This window comes from Ruditapes philippinarum, unplaced genomic scaffold (assembly GCF_026571515.1).
Source record: "Ruditapes philippinarum isolate M1 unplaced genomic scaffold, ASM2657151v2 ctg174_1_1_1_1, whole genome shotgun sequence".
In the NCBI taxonomy this organism is placed as follows: Eukaryota; Metazoa; Mollusca; class Bivalvia; order Venerida; family Veneridae; genus Ruditapes; species Ruditapes philippinarum.
This window is the reverse complement of record NW_026859355.1, coordinates 288,467-312,198: the sequence shown is the minus strand read 5'-3', so window position 1 is coordinate 312,198 and position 23,732 is coordinate 288,467.

Here is a 23,732-nt window from a genome sequence, read left to right as displayed (position 1 = left end):
AAATCATGTATAATTGTAAGTCCTTTCATGGAAATAGCTAATGAAAATCATGAAAGACTAGATTTATTGTTAGAAAATGCTGTTTTCTTCAGATATTTTCATAACATTTTTGTGCATACTTTTATCAAATTTATCTTTTAATTCTTTTAAGATTTCTTCCATGCGTGTTGAAGTGTGGCGTACGACTGCAATGATAGGAAGAGAATATTGTTCTTCTTCTTTAGCAGCGTAAAAATCTTTGCATTCAAAGTCTTGAAGAGTCTGTATAAGGGCTGTGATAAAACTCTCCGTTGTTTTTCCTCCGCCTTCAGCATTATATATAAGAACCTACAGAAATACAAAAAAGAAACAGTTGGCAATTAATGATAACATTAAGTTATATAATATACATGTATAATTATATGTATTAAGTTACTAATAATACGTTCAATAGAGTTCTCTACGATTTTGTATTTTCTACGATTGCTAAATGTCGCCACACTGACGCTAGGTTAGTCAAAACGTTTTCCTTCTTACCTTTATTTAAACCATAATTGAAACCATCCGACTTTTCTATCAGTTGTTTATTGATGTTGATTTTGATGTTGTTATTTTTAATTAAGTATCGTTTGCACCTATTCTTTGGTAAACTAGATGTTTTTATTTAAAAATACATAATTTGATATTAAAAATTTTAATTCAATCGGATTAAAATCAATTCATTTCAGTTTAAATCAGTAAAATCAATATAAAACAAGACAAAACTATGGGCACAATATTTTGCTGTATTGACAGTGTATTCACTTCGGTCATTAGATTTATAGCTTAGTACTATCATTGACCTTATGCTTATGTGTGAGTGTATACTGTCATCAAGAGAGGATTGCCCAGGATCCAGGTAAAGGATATTTTCTGTTTATTTTGTATAAGATTTCTCCAGACATTTTGACTACGGTTAACCCATGGTTGGACTGAAAAATATATATTTCCATATATAAATAAAAATACTAACTAACTAAATATTTTGCTGCAATTCTCAGATTTCGGGAATGGTTAATCAAAACGTGAAAATACCGTAAACATGTTCACAAAATTTCGGTTCTAGATTGTTTGGTGTTTTGAGCCTGCTTTTTGCACACCCTAAACAATGGTGGCTGATTTGTGCCATTCGTATTTTCGCCCCGCTACCCGGTCAAACGAAAAGTGATAATTAACAAGTTAAAATGGCTGGGACGCGGAGCGAAAAGTCGCTTATTAGCAAGGGGCGAAGTTTTATTTATGAAACTTTGGCCCGCAGGGGCGCGGAGCGAGATTTAAAAAATAAAACGTCGGGGTCGCGGGACGAAAACACGCTTATTAGTGGGGACGCGGGGCGAAGTTTAATAAATAAACTTCGTCGCGCGCCCCCGCTAATTTTCCTGTTTTCGTTCCGCGACCCCGACAAGCAAAGAGTCGAGAATTAATAAGTTAAAACGGCGGGGGCGCGGAGCGAAAAGTCGCGCGGGGAAAGGTTTAAGAAATAAAACTTCGCCCCGCGGGGGGCGCAGAGCGAGATAAGATTTAAGAAATTAGAAGGCGGGGTCGCGAGACGAAATCACGCTAATAAGCGGTGCGAGGGGCGAAGTTTAAGAAATAAAACTTCGTCGCGCGCCCCCGCTAATAAGCGTGTTTTCGCTCCGCGCCCGCGCCATTTTAATTTGTTAATTCTCGACTTTTCGCTTGGCGGGATCGCAGGGCGAAATCACGAATGGCGTGGCATGACATGAGTGGAATATCAATGAAATATTGAAAAGCCAAATAGACTTTCTATTTTCAAGTTCTTTTGTTGGAAAATATAACTAGAAAACGAAACTTCCACTGTTCATTGCGCTCCATATATTAATAGTAAATTTCTATGAATGTACATGTTTAGTACACTGATTATATATTTAGATGCCAATTCGTCTGCATTTTTATTGTAAAATAATTGGTTTTAATACGAAAACACTAATAATCTGTTTATAGTTTCGTATGCTAATTTAATGCTCATATTTTTAAAATATTTTTTTTATATGATAGAAATTGAAGGTCTTGCCTTTATTGTACTTGAGATGCACTTTTAGTCTTTCTACAAACCAGTTTACATAAGCACACGAAACCATGAAAATCTATCAAAAATATATAGCTTTAATTGTTATCCTACAATCTATGTTTGAAATACATTGATGTGTGGCTTTAGGAAGATTTGTATGTATGGATTTTGTAATGGGTAAGCTTGTGTTAGATGATTTGCTAAGTTTTTGGGATCCTTTGAGTATTTCTCTCACAATGAATGAATGGGTTGGTCTGTATCCTGACAATTGTTGGAGCTAAATAAAAAATGAGATCATTTTGACCAAAATGTTTCACTTCGGGAATTACATCTTCAATAGATTCAAAGTGGACTAAGGAGTAACTAGCAGTTAAAAGTCTCCCCATGCATTTAATCTAAGATGTTAAAAAATGGATCCTTGAAGATCGTTGAGCTCGACATTATTGTTGTAAGTGTTTGTTTTTTGGTTCTTACCAATTAATCGGCGGGCACCAGTATTCCTTACTTGAATACTGTTGAATCACCTTTAAAGTAGATAAAATAATGATATCACCTAAATTCTAAACTTTAACCTAACAAACTTAATTATTGTAGTATGTTTACCATACATGATACTGTTATCTTAGAACAGACTATAGGTAGTCTATACATGTAACCTGACTGGAATTATCCGTCAGGCGATGACCAGCTACACTTGTTGTAAGATCGCTTGATCGCTTATATTACTAGTCTTGTTAATAAATTGTATATATATGTCTATCGGACTTTTAAATTCGCGCCAAACTTGGCAGAAGTTACATCCCCTCTCTGTAGCCTCATGAAAAAGGGTGTTGAGTTCACGTGGGAAAATTCCCATACTCAAGCATTTAAGAAGGTCAAAAATATCATTACGAATGCCCTAGTTGTTGGTTACTTCGTCCCAGACAAACAACTTGTCCTTAAATGCGATTCCTGTCAAAATGGGACTGTTTCTTGACTCATGCAAAAAGGTAGACCAATTACATAAGCATCAAGTAGTTTCACTAACACTGAAACAAGAGCCCGGTTTGAGCCGGGTGATGCTCCCTGAATAGGTTTTGGACGCAGGAAAGTACACCTCTTGTAGTTTTAGAGTTATGTCCCTGGAATATGTTAAAAGTGCAATAATTCCCAAATAAGGCAAGGCAGAGTAACAGTTCTTTACACTGCACTTCTAATCAATGCAATCTTTCAACCTACAAAGTTTCTTGTTGATAACTCTTATGGTTTCCGAGTGATGTCCCGGACAAAGTACGAAATGTAAAAATGAACAAAGCGCAAAAACGGAATAAGGGAAGATAATTCAAAAATTGGGCAATACAGAGTTAAGGTTTTTTTGTACTGCACTTTTACTCAATGAGATCTATCGACCAACAAAGTTTCATGTTGATATCTCTCATAATTTTAGAGTAATATCCCAGACAAAGTTCAATAAAGTTTCCTTTTAAAAGGATAGGCTTGCTCAGTTGTACCTTCATCACAACCCTTTAAATTGTTTTTTTTATTATCACAACGGTATTTGTATATATTATAATGGGTTTATTTAGTTTTTTTTTTTTTTTGTAAAATCGAATATTTTTTGTCAAAACGATTTGAAATCTATTTTCTATTGTATAAAACTAATGAAGAAAATAATCAATCGTAAAAATACTAACGTGGAGATCTATCTATCATACTGAAGGGAAACAAGTGTGCACATTTAATTTCCACTTTTTTCGCAGAGAAATCATTCGTTTTGGCAATTGCTAATTTCATTTATATAACAGCTTTATAGACAAGTAAATGCACTAAAATACCTCGTTACGTGGTACCAATTAATAAGCATGTATCAACTATGTTACACGATCACAGATACGATGCGCTATCTGTAGACCAGCACGTGGTAAGGTTAATGATATGCATGGGCTATTTTTAGATTACCTCTCCAAGACATTGAATTGCGTTCAGTAGATCTAAATATAATTCGATCATGCACTAATATTCTGTGTGATTTGGTAATCAGGACAACCCTTTGGAGACTATACTACTACAGTAACCATTCTCTATTGTATAAAACTAATACAGACAAAAACAATTATAAAAGAAACTAACTTTTGCGTCTTGGAAAAGAATTGAAACGGAACAATTTCGTTTATAATTTATTACGGTTTAAACCGATAAATCAAGTAAAAATAGAACTCCTATTTATATAAACAAACTGGGATTACTGAAGTAACTAAAATAGCTTAGATTTCCGTAATATTACTTCGTCTGATTCCGCAGAATTGTCACGATTGCAATCGGAACTACATCGGCTATTATCATTAATCCGAAGAGTGACGGAAAGGGCCGAAAAGTTGCGATTGGCACGATTGCAGCTGGTTTCCTGTTCAATCATGCACTAACAAATGTAAGCAGAAAACCATCTTACCGGAACAACTTTTCTAAAACAGCAAAAAAGTAAAAATTAACAAAGGGAAATAACTCCAAAATTAGGCAAGGCAGAGTTATGATTCTTGTGCACTGCACATCTACCCATAGAGATATATCTACCTACTATTCTTGTAAATAAACTGTATATATATGTATATCGGACTTTGTTATAATACTTGACATTAATATATAGATACAACGATACAACAATTATTTACACACTCTGAATTAAATTATTTATATTTTATTATATCTTATTTATATTTTATTGAATATATTAGGTCAGTGAACTTACCTTTCTTTTTTCAGTTTCTACAAATCTGTCAAACAAGAAAAATGCAAAACATCATTTAATGAAGAGTAAAAACAAACTTAAGCCTTCCAATCTTTTTTTTTTTTTTTTTGTAAACTACAGTAACGATTAAAGATCCTGTATGTTTTGTGATTGATATTGCTACTGTGTGTATACCACACTTGCAAAAATTTATATATGTATATAATTTTGCAAATAAAACAATTTTCAAACATCGAAGAATATGTATAATGTATACTGCAAATATTTGTGCACATTATATTTAATCAATAAATTATATGCATTCATTTCTTATTGGAAAATTTGACTTAGAATTTATAGAAAATAAATTTTTATTACCTCCCTTTATTTACATGAAATGTTAAATCCGGTTATATCTTTATAGATAATGCTTATTGGAACTTACAATATTGACAAATCTTTGTTTTAGCATCATATTTATAAAATAAACCATTAAAAAATGTGTAACAGGATCTTTAAATGAATTCCATGTTAAAGATTTGTGTATTATACTAGCGGTTGACCATTTATATATAATATTGGTTTTATTCTTGATGCGTTTAATTACTAAATTTTCTTAACCAATTAAATATGTTGTTTACATGTATAAAACCTCTTAGCATGTAAATATATATTATATTGTTATAAAATAGATAGTACGGAATGCTTTGTCTGAATTGAAATTCAGCAACACTGGTATAATTACAATTCTTGAATATAACCACTTGATTTTCGTCGAATTTGGAAATTAAATTAATCTTACTTTGTTTCTTTTTATTCAACCGCATATTAAAAGAAAAATGATGGCTCAGTATAGTATCACAAAAGCGACCTTACTACAATAAACTTTATTACACTTACCGTTTTCTTTTGTCAGCCTCGTCGTATTTGTCTTCTGTTATAAGTTCATTTGCATCACCTTCAGTACTCATTTTTACTATGGTGAATATGTTTTTCCCTTAGTCAATCCTATACAAATGTTGTATCGCTGTCTGTAACTAACAAGATGATTTACTAGTAAGAACATCGTTATTTATAACTACCATCAGTACAAATGTTATTTATAAATCATTGGCATTATTGTCCTTAGTAAAAAGGTGTTAACTTGTAATTTCAAGATGTATAGGAAACATTCTATCGCCATGCCTTTTACAATTTTTTTTCAACAAATCAAGATAACTTGTTTAATGATTGTTATTTTCATTGTAAGGTTTGACCCCCATAATTAACATTTACAGGTACTAAGCTATCCACAAGATTGGTCAGTTATATGCCTTAAAACACTTTAAATAGTTTTTGGAAAATTTTCTGAACTAAATATTGAATGTTAAAAGAGCTCTTTTTTAATAATGAGGAAAATCAAAAGAATCAAAACTATCATACATATGGAAAATGTTTTCCCATTGATAATGGTTAAGAGACAAATAATAGCATTCAGCTTATAACTTACACAAGCCCAAGTGTTCAAGATGTTTAAATATGTATAGAATTGAACCCTATCCTACTTCCAAGAACACGTGTTTGGCCATTTTCTTCTTAGACAGCCTTATTCACAATATCATTTAAATGTAACAAATAAGATGTTGCTTTCAACGTCTGTCTAAACTTTCTCAAAAGTAAATAAATCACGTAAAATATCAGATGCTTTTACCGTGCAATTTTGATTTTTTACCACATTTTTTATGAATGTGAGGACTCTTTAGCAAATACCGTACGAATGTTATTTTCTGCGGGCTCCAAATTTTGCGATTTTTCCAAATTTTGGCATGTTTTTATTTCTGCGGACTTTATTACCGCTGCGCATTCTATGACAAAACGTGATTTTAATTCTGCGACTCGTCTTATCAAAGTCTAAGTCATATTACTCTACCTATTTTACTTGCATGTACACTTTAGCATTTGTTTATCGTCGTCTACGCAAAACTGAATAGTGATAACAAACAATTATATTGTTTGCCTGCAAGCAAATATAACGCGCAACAATAGATAAATATGCGTATTTTGATCGTGTGAAAAGCATACCCCGGTAGTATCTTTAATATTCAATTCAAATTTAAGTTAATTGCATAAAGCATGTTTATACATTGCACAATACAATTTAACATTTTATGATATGAAGCACAGAGAGTACATACAAAGTTTGCAGAAGACTTATAGCACATGTGTACATAATAAATTTAAACACAAAATTTAGGAGAGACAATAATATGTGTATCAAAATATTGAATTAAAACACACGTTTTTTCAACAATATTGTCACGTCATATAAGAAAATAATAATTATACACTTAGTTATGCGTTTTTTTCTCATTACTGAGTAACTGAATGTAGATAAATCAGTCAAAATTTGCTGGATGTGGTGAAATAAAAAGTTTCAAATTTCTTAATGTTTGACCAATGACTATGATATGGTTTTAAAAAACTATTTCCTAATTCACGATAATGCGGACATACTAGTAAAAAATGATATTAAGTTTCAAGCTAATTCATGTTACAAAATTTACTACATTAGTCTATCTGTTCTTATTAGATTTGCATATCTTTCTACTTTAATGCCCAATCTACGGGACGAATTCAATTAACAAAAATAATAAAAGTTATATATACGATGAATGTAAAAAAGCCGCTCGTATACGTAAAGCTTCACTTAAAATATTTGAACATCGCCCTACAACAGAAAACCTTGAAAATTACAGAATACTTAGCGCCAAAGCTAGAAGATCAATTAGTCAATCTAAACGCCAATCATGGCAATCATATGTTTCAAATATTTATTCAAATACTCCTACAAAGAAAGTCTGGGATGCATTACGAAAATTAAGTGGTAAGTATGAAAAAAGTTCTACTGTTCACTTAAAACTGGTGATGGCCAATATGCCAAAACAAAAACGGATATTGCAAAAACTTTGGCTAAAACTTTTGAATTTAGAACTCTTCTTCAAAAAAATATTCAAATGAATTTCAACAACATAAATGTAAAGCTGAGAAAGAGCATATTAAACATTTCCCTTCAACAAACGATTAAGACTTTAATTTCCTTTTCTCTATTGATGACTTAATTTATTCGATCAAAACTGCAAAAGACAGTGCTGCAGGCCCGGACGAAATATACCACCAGTTTCTTAAATATTTACTACCTCAATCTTTTGACTTGCTTCTTGAAATTTTAACAAAATAAGGGTATCTGGTAAAGTTCCCAACACTTGAAAAAATGCATTGGTTATTTTTTATCACTAAACCTGGAAAAGATACGACCGACTCTACAAAGTAGTATCGTGGTGATTCGAAAATAAAAGAAATAATCGAGAAAACATTGCGGCCATTTTAATTTATTTTTATTTAGAAAATAGACCACGTGACCAGATTTTATACAGTTTGAAAGTACTGTTACCTATGTAACAGTATAAATGTCTTAGTTACATGGAACGCTTTCATTAACAGTAAGATTAACTCCCAGAGGCCTAAGGGAAATTAACATTACCAAAAAAGTGAGGAGTAATAATATTTACTGTTTGTCTCAAAAGTCAAATTGTTTGTGCATAATTAAAACAAACTATTATCGTATATCATTCCAGTATATGCTATTATATCAGACCCTTTTTTTCTCCATTTGAAGACTATATTGGAAATCTTGGGAGCATATCAAAAATGCATATTCTATGCATATATACACGTACGTATTCATTCCTTATAATGTTTTTTTATTGTATTATCATTTTTACAAAATGTACGACACAGTTACAATAATGTGTTTATTTGCCATAACCTAAGTTTGACGGATTAATCAACGTTACATTAAGAAATGCACTATACAATGAATTTTAATTCAACTATCAAATGCCAGTTTTGTTCAGCTATTATACAGGACAAAGAGCGTTTAATAAAGTATTTGACTACCTTTTTTTTCAATTTGAAGCAAATTACAGGCTCTGAAAGCTAAATATAATGTTAGTTATGTATCATTATCTATTTGACCTGGTGTATTATTTGTTTTTTCTTCTAGAACAACAATTATTTTCCCGATTTTCCATTAAGATTCAGGATGATTTCCTCCAATTTCACTAACAAGTTGCCTCTGCAACACATTCGAGAGAATGATAAATAATTGCTTAGTTTGGTATCTAGAATCTAATGGAATTATTACTTATTTTCAGTCAGGTTTTCGTAAACAACGAAATACAATAGATCATCTTGTACGACTGGAACTTTTATTAGAGAAGCCTTTGTAAACAAACAACACCCTGGTATCAATTTTTTTTACCTTGTAGAAGGCTTACGATACGACCTAGAAATAAGGTATTTCAAAGGATGCTGGACTTAAAGACAGACTTCCTCTTTTCATTTCTGGATTTTTTTAACGAAAGACACTTTAAATTTAAGACTTGTTTAACTTTTTTCTGAGGACCACCAACAAGAATATAATGTGTTCCTCAAGGAAGCTTACTTTTTGTTACACCTTTTGGCCTTAAAATAAACAATATTGCTAGCGCTCTTACACCAGGCATAGGTTGTTCTCTATGTGTAGATGATTTTCTTATCTGCTATCGGTCAAAAAGTATGAGAAAAATTGAAAGGAAACTTCAACAAAATTAAGATAAAATTCAAAAGTGGGCAATAGAAAATGGTTTTAATTTTTTTTTCAAAGTCAACAACTCAATGTGTTCATTTTTGTCGATTACGGAAACATCATAATGACCCTGAACTTTACATATTTGGTTCTAAAATTTCAGTAGTTGATGAAGCTAAGTTTTTAGGAATTTTATTTGATTAAAAACTTTCTTTTATACTACATATTAAACATTTGAAAACTAAATGTCTAAAAGCTTTAAATTTACTTGAGGTTTTATCAAGTACAAATTGGGGATCAAATTCTTCCACATTACTGATACTTTACAGAAGTCTTATCCGATCAAAATAGGATTTGGGTTCTATAGTATATGGGTCTGCAAGAAAATCATATCTTCAAATGAAAGATACCATACATAACCAGGGTTTACGATTAGCTTTGGCAGCCTTTCGTACCTCACCTGTAGAAAGTCTATATGCGGAAGCTGGGGAACCGTCACTTCATCTACGTCGAAAAAAGCTATCACTTCAATATGCAACTAGAATTTCATCTAATAGCAAAAATTAAGCTAATAATATTACTTTCAATCCAAGTTATACTGAAAAATTTGTTAACAAACCAAAGGAAATTGAACCATTAGGCCTTCGTTTTAAAGATGATTTAGATAAACTCAAAATTATTCCAGACAGTATCCTTCAAAACGACGAGTAGGATGTTCCATCTTGGATTAATATTAACCTTTCAAATTTAAAATAGTCATCAAATTCACCTGAACATTTCAAAGAGAAGTTTCTATAAATTAAGGAAGAACATGAAGATATTATACATATTTATACGAACGGTTCAAAAGAAGGTTGCAAAGTATGTGCAGCTGTGTTTGGAAATAATTTTACATCTAGTATGAGGTTACCAGATAATGCATCAATTTTTACCGCAGAAGATTTAGCATTGTCATACATAGCACATCCATGAACAATTTGTGATATTTTCTGACTCGCTTTCTGTTTTAATATGCATTAAAAATAAAACATCTGACAATATCATGATTCAGAAACTTCTTTTACGATTTCATGATGTACTTGAAACAAAATTTGTTAATTTATATTTGATTCCAAATCATGTAGGTATACGAGAAAATGAAAAAGTAGATGATTTAGCTAAAAAATCATTAAATTTTCAACAAACTGACTTATTGTTACTTGCTCCGTACTTCACTTCAGTGTTGTTATATTTTCTGGTCCATCGGGATCATTGATGCCAACACTATAAAGTGTTGAGAATTGAGTACCGCTCAAGTCGGTGCTAGGGGGCGTGAGGGATGTTGCACTTATTTATTATCCCTCATGTACAGACTCAATCAAACCGAGTCTGCAATTTTTATGTTATTTTGTTGTGATTAATGCTTCCGAGGCATCACTTTGTTTCCAGAATTTTCCTTGTGATTTTAGATCGGCTATAAACAAACTCATATTCATCTGAATGAAAAACAAATTGGGACAATACCGTTTTTAATAAACTTAACGATATAAACCCATATCTTGATGTGTCACCATCTCTATCTCTGTCAAACCTCCATTTACAACAGTTCTCCTTCGATGCCGAATTGGACACACTAAAATTACCCACACTTATCTTTTAACGAATGACAATGTCCCTTTCTGTGTAGCTTGTAATGAAAATTTTACTGTCAAACATTTTCTTCTTGAATGTCATGATATTTCACAGGCCTGTAATAGATTTTATCGTGTAGACTCACTCAAAGAACTCTTTAATACAATTCCATCAAAAAGCATCATTGATTATTTGAAAGAGATAAACTTGTACTCTAGGATCTGATTGATTTACTTTTATTGTCATTTACAAAACATTACATAACATTTTAAGCCTATTATAGCATTCGGCACGATATGGCCAGTTATGTGTTGACGTGCCGTAAAAATCCAAACAAACAAACAAACTATGGGACGAAGTTCTAAATCTGCAGAGTACGGAATTCCGTTAGGGCCATCGTGGTTTCGCGCTGTCCCTATAAGACCGAAATCGCGAAAACACGATGCATTGACGCGAAAACAGGATACACGATCGTGAAAACACGATGCGAAAATATCGCGTTTTCGCGCTATTAATATCGTTGTTTCGCGTTTTTGCCCTCGATCTCCCATCGTGTTTTCGTGTTTTCGCCTTCGCGGTTAGTAGGGCGAAAACGCGAAAGCACGATATTAATAGCGTGAAAATGCAATATTTTTCGCATTGTGTTTTGTTTCGTGTTTTCGCATTTTCACCCAACAGATCGGAAAGGCGAAAACATGATATTTTAATATCACACTTTCGCCTTCCGTTTGGACATGGGTAAACACGGAAGACGAATTAGACTCGTGTCTCAGGGCATTAATTTGCCTGTTTTTTGTGTCATTATGAGTTTATTTAACAAAAAAATCAATAAGTTTCCATTCTTATTTAAATTTTACAAAAATGATATATTTTGTCCTCTAAGTTTAGCCAAAACACAAAGAAACCGGCATCATACCAAGTTTTATGTAAATAAAAAAAACAGTTGAATTGAAATTAAGGCCATTTCAAAGTGAACTCCATAACACCCAAAGTACAGAAAAATGGTGTCCGACAAAATATATCGCGATAGATTTTACATCGTTTTTCTCTGAAAATCACTTAAACTATGGTCGTGACGCATTTGGTTTGCAGACTTGTGACTGTTGCAATTGAAAAGAGGCCCACTTAAGCTCAGATGGGCCAAATTTATGTCTTTAGGTCAGAAATGGTTGTTTAAATTGGGGAGATCTGCCAGAAAGTAATAAAATCAGTTACTGACAGACAAAAACATTACATTTACGCCCAGGAATCAGAATGCAAGCACAAATTTGCCTATTTTGTTTCTTAATATGTTTATTCAACCAAAATATTCAACTACATGTATCTCTATTCTTATTTCATTTTTGGGAAAATGTGATATTTTGTCTTATACTGAATTAAAATATTTTGTCTTATTTTTGCAATAGTTAAGTAACATTATCAACACCTATTGCAAAAAGACATCATACAAACTTGCATGCAAATCCAAACAGTGAAATGGAAATTAAGTCCATTTACAGTTGAAACCGCCAACACCAAAAGTACAGAAAAATGGTGTCTGAGAAGGCTTTTGCGATAGAATTTTCATCGTTTTTTCACAGAAAATCACTTTAACAATGGTAATGATGCATTTGATCTATAGAATAATGACAGTTTCACTTAAAAACAGGCTACAATAAGCTGAAATGGACACATTTCATGCCAAGTTGCAAGACATAAATGTTAAATTGGGTGAGAATTCTACTTGAAAGTGACAAAATCAGCTGCTGAGAAACAAAAATGATATTTTACCCCGGCCCAAGAATCAGAATACAAGCATAAATTTGCCTGTTTTGTGTCATTATGTGTTTTTTTAACAAAATATTCAACAAGTTTCTATTCTGATTTAAATTTTACTAAAAAGGGCTTTGTTAACTAATGGCCAAATTTGACCCTGTCTCATATATATGTATGAGAGCACTATGTCTAACATTGTATAACACCATTTATATTTGCAAAAAACATCAGCTAGGCGTTGCTATGGTAACAATTTTCTATCGCGAAATATTCTTCAATTTCAAAGAATTACGTTTAAAATCAGATATAAATATGTTATATTTTTATGTAAGTAATAGATATATATAGACAATTCACAAAATTAACATTTTCAAGTATTTCATAATATTTCTTCTTTGTTGTTTAGCATGAAGGACAAAAGCATCATTGTTCCTGTTGGCAGCACAATAAGATCCTAACATTTAATGTAGCCAGGTGTTAACACAGTAACCAAAGATTTCACAATATACTTTCCTTGTGCAAGCTAAATGATAGCTTTTGAAACGTGAAGTTAGCACTTTTTTTTAATTTAAGGAGGGACGGTCAGAAAATATCCGGATTTTTCATGCCCCATCTCTTTCCACGTGCAGCTATACTGAAACAAAAAAGAAACTTTCTCCAAGTTTGAATGTAGATATGTTAGTACAGTTTTTAATCCCTTTGAAACTCGATTTTACGTTGAATAAACATATCGGGCTTTTATACGGGGATTAGCTGACCGATTTTGCATACAAAACGAGTTTTACAAGCTACTACATGTATATAAGTGTGTACATCTAAGTGGTACCCTTGAACAACTGGCACATACTTTGCGAAAGTTTCTTTTTTGGTTCAGTATACATACACACATTATATATTGGTGAAAAATACATTCATTCGCCAATAATATGTTAAGTTTATTTTCAATGATAGTTGTGTATACACAGTATTTTGCCCTCTGATATATGATAAGTGTTTCGTCTATCATGGACTCTTTGTTAGAGGAACAACGCTCCGCAATAAAATTTCTGGCAAACAGAGTAACCAATGCAAAAGAGCATTTAAGACGTTTTAATCGTGAAAGAGGTAAGTTTTTGAACCGCATTATGACTGGAAATGAGATGTGGGTTCATTATTCCGAACCTGAGACAAAAGCTCAGTCAAAGCAGTGGAAAAAGCTGGTTCCCCACCTCCTTAAAAGTTTAAGCTGTCTCCTTCGGCTGGCAAAGTCATTCTTGTTGCCTTTTGGGATTCACGAGGAATGATACTTACTCATTTCATGCCAAAAGGTCACACTGTCACCGCCAAGAACTATTCTGAAGTAATTCTGAAAAATCTCAGAGAAAAACTGAAGCAAATGCGTCCCAGGTTAGCACAGAACAATGTCCTCCTTCTTCACGATAACGCCCCCTACCATACCGCCGCAGCTACATTGGATGTTATCAACTCTTACAAATGGCAATTGTTGTCTCATCCTCCTTATAGCCCAGACCTCGCCCGCTGTGACTTTTATTTGTTTCAAGAACTGAAAAAATTGCTCGCTGGAAAGAAATATAAGACCAGGGCGGCTTTGATATCTGCTGTTACACAGTACCTAGAACATAAGTCTACGTCATGCTTCACAGCGGGAACAAAAAAGCTCCCACGAAGATGGCAAAAGTGCGTAGACGTACGTGGAGAATATTTTGAAAAGGAGTAAAAATATTTTTTTTAAATGTTGAATGATTTTTGAGAACGAGTCAAAAGTCCGGATATTTTCTGACCGTCCCTCGAACATAAATGCACCTTCCAGAAATAGAATATCTTGATCACCAGACTCAAACATTGATCCGCGCACATGTATAAGTGCATCTTTTCCAGGAATATGGGATAAGCAAAACAAATAAATGAACAATGGCTTTTTTTGTTGCAAACTGCGGTTAATTAATGTTTGACCATACTGCAGTATCTGGAAGAAAAAAAACAATGACAACTACAAAACAAGAATCTTTGTTTGATAAACACATATGCCCCCGCGCTCACTGTTGTCAATAATTTTACTTTAGAGAGTGAAGTAGCTAATTTGTATGTGTCTTCTCACCTGAGCATGTTTTACTTTATCCTTCAGTTTCTTTTCCATCTTAGCCTTTTTATCTTGATTATTTCTCTCAAAAGCATTTAGCTATTAAAATCGGTAAGTAAATGCCTTTATTAATTGTTAACACTTTTTTTAAATGATAAGAAAGAACAATTTTTTACTAAGAGATGCAAGCAAATTATCGCAGTTCATGAAGAAAACCAATCACGTGTAGAAATCTGTAATTGGCACCCTTGACCTTGACCAACTGACCCCTACCTGTATCAAAAGGAAGTATATCATGCAAGTTATTTTCCTACCAAATATGAAATAAATCTGTCAATAAATAAAGGCTGTATGGGCAAAAGTGTAAAAAAAACTATTTTTAGCAGTGGTGACATTGACCCAACTGACCCCTAACTCCATCCAAAGGAAGAATATCATGCAACTTATTTTCCTACCATTAGTTCAGATAGCACATAAGATATTTTCAACTTGCCGGTTTAGGTTAACCATTATTCATTTTCTTAGTGCTGAAAAGGCCATAACTTGGTGCAAATGGAAGTCATAGTTATGTAACTTGCCCAGATCATATAATTTGTATGGATTAGTAAGTGTGTAAATTATGAAGCCATTTGTACAGGTAGAACTTAAGAAAAATCCAACTTGCCGTTCTAGGTTAACCTCGTACGGACAGACGGGCGGACGGACAGACGGACGGACGGACGGTTCAATTACTATATGCCCGGGGGCAAAACAAAATTATCAAAAAAAAATTAAATCCCCTTGGATTCGAACCAAGACCTCCCACCTGTCAGGCTAAAATGTTAACCACTGCTCCACGGCGACTATTATACATGGTGTGTTCTGTACACAGCATAAATGCGCGTGTAAGCTAAAATAGACGGATCAGTTTATTGTCTATGTGTACATTGATTTACAATTATGTTTTTTATATAGATTTTTCATATATATATATAACATTACTACAAATTAAACGCAGATCTATTTTCAATAATAAATTGACCTAAATGTTGGAAATTGGATGATTTAACACTTTAAATAGGTCTACCGACCAACTGGGAATGAAAAGAAAAACTCTTGGGTTGTCAATAATTATGTCACAAATATTAAAATACCTCATACAATAGATCCTTACTGAAAAGAAACAAGTGTATATTAAAATATAATAAGTAAAAATCAAGTTACCTCTAGATGCATGGCATTGTAGGCCTCTGTTTACATTATGTACCGAGGACGACAGCTGCATTCGTACTCAACAAATTTCGTAACATATCGGTTCCTCCGCGTTACACGTTTGTACAAAACGTTAAACAATAATATCATTGCAGTTATTACTTTTAAAACAAAATATGTTGTCGCGAATTGGTTATTGATGTATTTAAAACTGATTATTATGTATATGTACCAGAATTAATGTCTAAATTGTGTTATGTTAGATCGAGTGTATCTGGAAGTACCAAGTATGGATTTGCTTTAACTTAAAATTTAGGCATGAGCCACCACGTGTGCCAATTTCAAATATATATTTTCATGTTCGGTTTTATGTATTGAACACACATGCCAAGTGATAAATTGGCACATGCGATGGCTCATACTTTTTTTGGATAAAATGTGCAAAAAAATCACCAAAATCACAGATTTTCCCCAAACCAGGGTGTCTTAAAATTATTTGTTTGTTGTGGAATGTTCATCTAGAGTTATAATTGCCTACATATTTGCATAGGTTTAGGTTGGGTCTACATAAAAACAAACACATTTGATTTGGTTAAGCTATTTTATTATTTTCAAAATTTTAGGGCTCTTTTATAGGGTTAGTGAACCAAGCCCTTTGTATTTGTCTTTTAATTTGAGCCAAAACATATAGAAACAAGCATATTAAACATGCGATAAAAAACATCGTGTTTTCGCGCTTTCGACTTCGCAGTTGTTATTATTATTATATACCAATCTTCTTAAGCACTCTTTTCATGCACATTGACACGTTCAAAAGTACGGTACAATATAACCAATATTTAATATAACCAATATAAATGATACAATATTTAAAAAAAAAGCAAATTTAAACATTTATATTGCTCAAGTCACACATTCAAATCAAATGTAGTTTAAAAAGTAAGAAAGACCCACATAAATAATAAAATACAGGTATGAACCTAAAAAATAATCAGTCCAAATAAAACCTCTTAAATAAGGGAGTTTTAAGTGCTCTCTTAAACACTGTTAGAATTTTACAGCTTTCAAGTGTTCTAGGTAGGGCATTCCAGTCTAGAGACTGCCGTCATAAAAGCACGATCACCATAAGTCACAGTCCTACTACGCGGTACAACACTTGCTAAGCAATCATTCTGGGACCTAAGTTGTCTGGATGGGATATAAATGTCTAGCATGTTTCGTATATACGTAGGTGCCTGTCCATGAAGCGCCTTAAACACATCTGTAAGGAGTTTGTACTCGACTTTGATGTGCACAGGAAGCCAATGTAGTTCCTTTAAAACTGGGGTTATGTGGCAGTTTCGCGGTGTCCTAGTAATAACACGAGCAGCCGTATTTTGAACATTTTGGAGCTTGTTGAGAACGTACTTTGGAGATCCATATAGCAACAAATTACAGTAATCTAATTTTGATGTCACTAACGAGTTTATCAAGGTTCTGGATGAATCAACAGTCAAGTATTTACAAAACATTACATAACATTTTAAGCCTATTATAGCATTCGGCACGATATGGCCAGTTATGTGTTGACGTGCCGTAAAAATTCAAACAAACAAACAAACTATGGGACGAAGTTCTAACTCTGCAGAGTGCGGAATTCCGTTATGGCCATCGTGGTTTCGCGCTGTCCCTTAAAGGGCTAAATCGCGAAAACACGATGCATTGACGCGAAAACACGATACAAGATCGCGAAAACACGATGCGAAAAATATTGCGTTTTCGCGCTATTAATATCGTGGTTTCGCGTTTTTGTCCTCTGTTTTGTCTGCATTGAGTTATTAATCATCCGTAGTATGATGTCATTTAGGCATGCTTCAATCCGTCGCAAGGACTCATCGCGTGAAATGGCTTCCTTTGGTTTAAATGCCATGTGCAATTGCCAATCGTCAACGTAGAAATGATGTTGAAATTTATGATTCCGATAGATCGTGTCCACAGGTCTGGTGTACATGATGTAATTCTTCGGATCAAGAACTGACCCTTGTGGCACTGAAAATGTCATACGTACAGGTTTTGATAGTTCACCATTGACGCAGACACTTTGATGACGCTCACACAGATATGATTTCATCCATTGTAAAGGTTTGCTTACTATTCCGAAGTGTTGTTCAAGCCGGCAAAGGAGGATACCATGGTCGATCGTATCAAAAGCAGCATATAAGTCCAACATTACTAGAACAGTAGCTTCATTCTGATCAAGAGAAAGGAGAATATCATTTTGTACACATAATAGAGCAGATTCTGTTGAATGAAACCGCCTTTAAGCAGACTGACGCTCTTTATGAAGTTTATGTGCAGATAGGTGTCTTTCAAATTGGGAATCGACAATTTTCTCGAGAGTTTTGGAGACAAACGGTAAATTAGATACAGGCCGGTAGTTTTTCATAACCTCTTGATCAAACCCTTACTTTTTGACTAAAGGTCTGACTCGACAACTTTTAAAAGCGGGTGGTACATAGGTCCTCTCAATTGAAGTGTTTATGATTTTTGTGATCAATGGTGATAGTGCATTTAAACAATCTTTCATCAGCCATGTTGGAATTGATTCAAGTTCACAGGATTTGTTTGGAGAATGAATTGCGAATAATTTTTGAAATTTCCATATCAGAGACTATTGAAAAGTTTGAAAATTGCTTTTCATTGAAAGGTGCTTCATTGACAACATTGTCTGTTTGTTGGTGAGACTTGGTCCTGGCTATATCATTTCGTCTGCCTTCAACCTTAACCACAAAGAAGTCACTGAAGTCGTGTGCTAGAAAGTTTGTAGGTTTACCAGATGGCAGCACAACATCTGTGTTTTCACCCATCAAATGCCGGGTCACTTTGGTAAGGCTTTTCATATTACGACCACATGACTCTACTTTCACAGTGTAGTATTTGACTTTGGACATATCTAGAAGCTTATTTGTAACAGCGCATTGATTTCTATAAATTAAGGGATCAATTTTCAATCCAGTCAAGCGCCTCTTTCGCTGTAACTGACGTATTATATGTTTAGCATCATGAAGTTCTTGGAATACCACGGATTTATTGGTCTTAGAATAATGCTCTTGGACTTAAGGGGAGCGTGTTTCTCAAGAAGAAGAGAAAGGCCATTGTTGTAGGTATCAACTAGTTCATCAACATTGGAGCTTTTTTTAAACCATTTTAAATATCTGATGTCAAAATATCTGCTTTAAACTCATTAACATCTATTGATTTAAATTTTCTTTAAGTCACAGTTTTTCGTTCTAGTGGTGGTTTTGACACACTAGCATTAAATACAACAGCGAAGTGATCAAGTGACGTTGAGAGGGCGAAAACGCGAAAACACGATATGAGATTGCGAGAACACGACGCAAAAAAATATCGCGTTTTTGCGCCGTTGATGTCGCGTTTTATTGTTTTTGCCCTACTGACTGCGAGGGCGAAAACACGATGGGAGATCGAGGGCGAAAACACGAAATAAATAGCGCGATACTGCGATTGTTTTCGCATCGTGTTTTATCGCGATCTCTTATTGTGTTTTTGCTTGATCGCATCGTGTTTTCGCGTCAAGGTATCATGTTTTTGCGATATCGCCCCTAGGACGACAGCACGAAACCGCGCTGGCCCTAACGGAATACCGTAGCAGAGTGCATTTCTATATTTATTTTCTTGAATTACACTTATGTATTTTTTTAATTCAAAATTATGTTTCTTAAAAGTGCATATTTCTGCAGTCTACCATAATCATTTATGTCAGAGCACACACTTGCTTATAAGTATCATATATACGTTGTTTAATAATTGGAATAGAAATATCTCCGAAGCCTGGTTTAGCCATACTTGTCATGATTATCAAGGAGCTACATAATATAATCTGCCCAATTATTATCATTATACATTCTGTTTTACTCAGCATCTTCTTAAAGCATAAAGTACTCCGGTTTAATTCGGGAAGTGCTATCTTGTGCTAAACATTTACCCAAAATTTTAATATAATTATTTTTCTTTGTATTTCTAATGGAAATCTACCTGTTTCCCCGATAAGTGCAGACACATTTGTAGACTTTTTAACACTAAGAACACTCCTTATAAAATATTTGTGTTTTTATTCTATATCTTGAGATTATTATGTTATTAAAATGATACACTTTATTCTTTCAAAAAATGACCCCTATTGGCCCTTTTGAGGTTTAAACTTACGATCCTCAGTTTTAACGCGGTTGACAGTAATGAACACTTTTCAAAAGCGGAGGTAATGCATAATGATGACCATATCTTTTTTAACAATGGCCGGTTGGACTGGTTGATGCTACCCGAATAGGTTTTGGACACAGAAAAGTAAAGCTGTTGTAGTTTCAGAGATATGTCACGGTCAAGGTTCGAACTGCAGTTATTCAAAATTTAAGCAAGGAAGAGTTACTTCTGTTTGCACTGCACTTTTACTTAATAAGATTTATCGATCGACTTTGTTTCTTGTTGATACCACTTGTAGTTTCACAGTAATGTCTCGATCAAAGTAAACGGTGTAAAGTTGAAAATGGGTAATAACTCCAAAAAAAGGCAAGGCAGACTTTCGTTTCTTTTACGTTGCATATCTATCTACATACAAAGTTTCATGTTGATTTTTTTTATAGTTTTAGAATAATGTCCCAGACAAAAGTTCAAAGTGAAAAATGAACAAAAGGCAATAACTTCAAAATTAGGTAAGATAGAGTTATAGTTCGTGTTACGGAATGAGGTACGGATTGTATAGATGTTCACCAAGACGAGTGTTTTCCCTTGCTGGTCTTTGTACGCCATTTGCAAAAAAAAAGAACTTTCGTGAAAGTTAAGTTTTTCAGAGAAATTTGTATAGTTCTCAACGTTTATAAGAAGGTGGCAAGGAGGTTTTAGCACTATATATTGTCATTATTTTTTGCTCCCTTAACATATCGTTCAATTGCTTTTCAAATACTGTAATTTCGGTTAATGTCGTGTTAATCCGTATATTGTCGTCCTCATAATATTTCGTACTTATTTTGTATTTCAGTTTTTTACTCCAATTATTCCGAACGTAGGCAAGACAGTGTTGCGGTTCTTTTGTACAGCACTTATACCCAATGAGATGTATCTACCTGCAAAGTTTCTTGTTAATATATCATAGTTTCAGAGTTATGTCCCGTACAAAGTGTTAAAAATGAACAAAGGGCAATTACTCTAAAATTAGGCATTTGTGTGCACTGAACATCTACCTTGTGAGATTTATCTTCTTCAAAGTTTTCTGTTGATACCTATTAAGGTTTTAAGTTATGTCCCGGATATAGTTTAAAGTGTAAAAATGATCAAAGGGCAGTAACTCCAATATTATTCATGGCAGAGTTAATGTTCTTCTGAACTGCACTTTAATTAAATGAGATCTATCTACATACAAAGATCTCGTTCATAACTTTTATAGTTTCAGGTTATGTCCAAGACAAGTTCAAAGTGTAAAAGTGAACAAAGGGCAATTATTTAAAACGCAGGCAAGGCAGTGTTGTGATTCTTTTGTACAGCAATTCTACATAATGAGATCTTTATACCTACAAAGTTTCGTGTTAATATCTCATAGTTTCAGAGTTATGTCACGGACAAAGTTCAAAGTGTAAAAATGAACAAAGGGCAATTACTTTAAAATTAGGCAAGACGAGTTTTTATGCACTGCACATCTACGTAATGAGATCTAGCTACCTACATAGTTTTATGTTGATACCTCTAATGGTTTCAGGTTATGTCCCGGTAAAAGTGAACAAAGGGCAGTAACTTCAAAATTAGGCAAGACAGAGTTTAAATTCTTTTGTAATTTACTTTTAATGAATGCGGTCTATTTACCTACAAAGCTTCTCTTTCATACCTTTTATAGCTTAAAGTAATGTCCCGGACAAAGTTAAAAGTGTAAAAGTGAACAAACGGAAATTACCCCAAAAGTAGGCAAGGCAGAGTTACGATTCTTTTGCACAGCACTTCTACCTAATGATAACTCTACCCACAATATTCCTACTTGAATAATGTTGAATCACCCTTAGGATATGTTGCCTGCTTTTTAAATTTGTCTTTTGACGTCTTGTCTGTGATACGCAGGCTTCATGACCTCTGATCCCCTTTCAAAATTCCATTTTATTTAGTTCCGCCCATTGTTTTCTCGTTTAGGGCACACGCTTTTTATTACTTTGGGACCATACGCCGCTTTTCATTGAATGGCGTGGAAGTGTCACATTGAAGGTTCCATGATAACCGCCGTATGAACACATCTGCGGATGTTTCTAAATTCAAAATTTTACTATTTCACGTTTAAATGTTGAATTCTGCTTAAGCCGGTGCTAGGGGGCGTGGATGGTAACTTGCACTTTCCAGTACCGTCCATGAACAGGCTCAATCAAACCGAGCCTGCAACATTTTCAATTTTGCCGTGTTGGGCTTTCTTTAGGGACTCTGTATTTATCTATTTCATGTTAATATCTCATAGTTTCAGAGTAATGTCCCGGACAACTTTGAAAGTAAGAAAAAATAACAAAGGGCAATAACTCCAAAATTATGCAAGGCATAGTTGCGGTTTTGTGCGGTGCACATCTACCATTTGGGATCTATGTTCCTTCAAAGTGTTATGTTGATACCACATGGTTTCAGGTTATGTCCGGTATAAAGATTAAAGTGTAAAAGTGAATAAAGGGCAATAACTTCAAAATAAGGCAAGAAGAGTTTTTATGCACTGCACATCTACCTAATGAGATCTATCTACCTACAAAGTTTTATGTTGATACCTCTAATGGTGAACAAAGGGCGGTACTTAAAAATTAGGCAAGGCAGCGTTTAAATTCTTTTGTAATGCACTTTACAGATTAATATCTATCTACCTACAAAGTTTCTCGTTCATACCTTTTATAGTTTTAGATAATGTCCCGGACAAAGTTCAAAGTGAAAAAGTAAACACAAACGAAAATTACACCAAAAGTAGGCAAGGCAGAGTTATGATTCTTTTGCACAGCACTTCTACACAATGAGATCTATATACCCACAAAGTTCCATGTTAATATCTCATAGTTTCAGAGTAATGTCCCGGACACCTTTGAAAGGAAAAAAAATAACAAAGGGCAATAACAAAATTATACAAGGCAGAGTTACGGTTTTTTGTGCGCTGCACATCTACCAAATGGGATCTATCTTCCTACAAAGTGTTATGTTGATACCTCATGGTTTCAGGTTATGTCTCGGATAAATTTAAAAGTGTAAAAGTGAACAAAGGGCAATTACTTCAAAATAAGGCAAGGCAGAATGACGGTTTTTGTTCACTGCACATCTACCCAATGAGATGTATCTACCTGCACAGTTTTATGTTGATACCTCTTGTTGCTTTCAGAGTTATGTCCCAGACAATAAAAGGGGGAACGGGCGGAAGGACGGACGTTTTTTATGAGTTGACATAATGTTTTTTATTTGTTTTGTTTTTTTCTTTAATCTTTTTTTATCATAAGCAACGTATTTGCATCCCATAAGTAACATTTTTCACACAAGTACAAGGTTGTGCGGAATGAACATAGATATTCACCCCATAATGTCACCTAAGTTCGAACAGACAAAGCGGCGCCTTAATGCTCACCCTTCGGTGGGTATAAAATGTAAGTATACCTTATATATATAACTAGTGCTATACACATTTTTAGTTTGAAGGATAATCGTCAATAAATAATGTCTTTATTATAATTACTTCAGACGA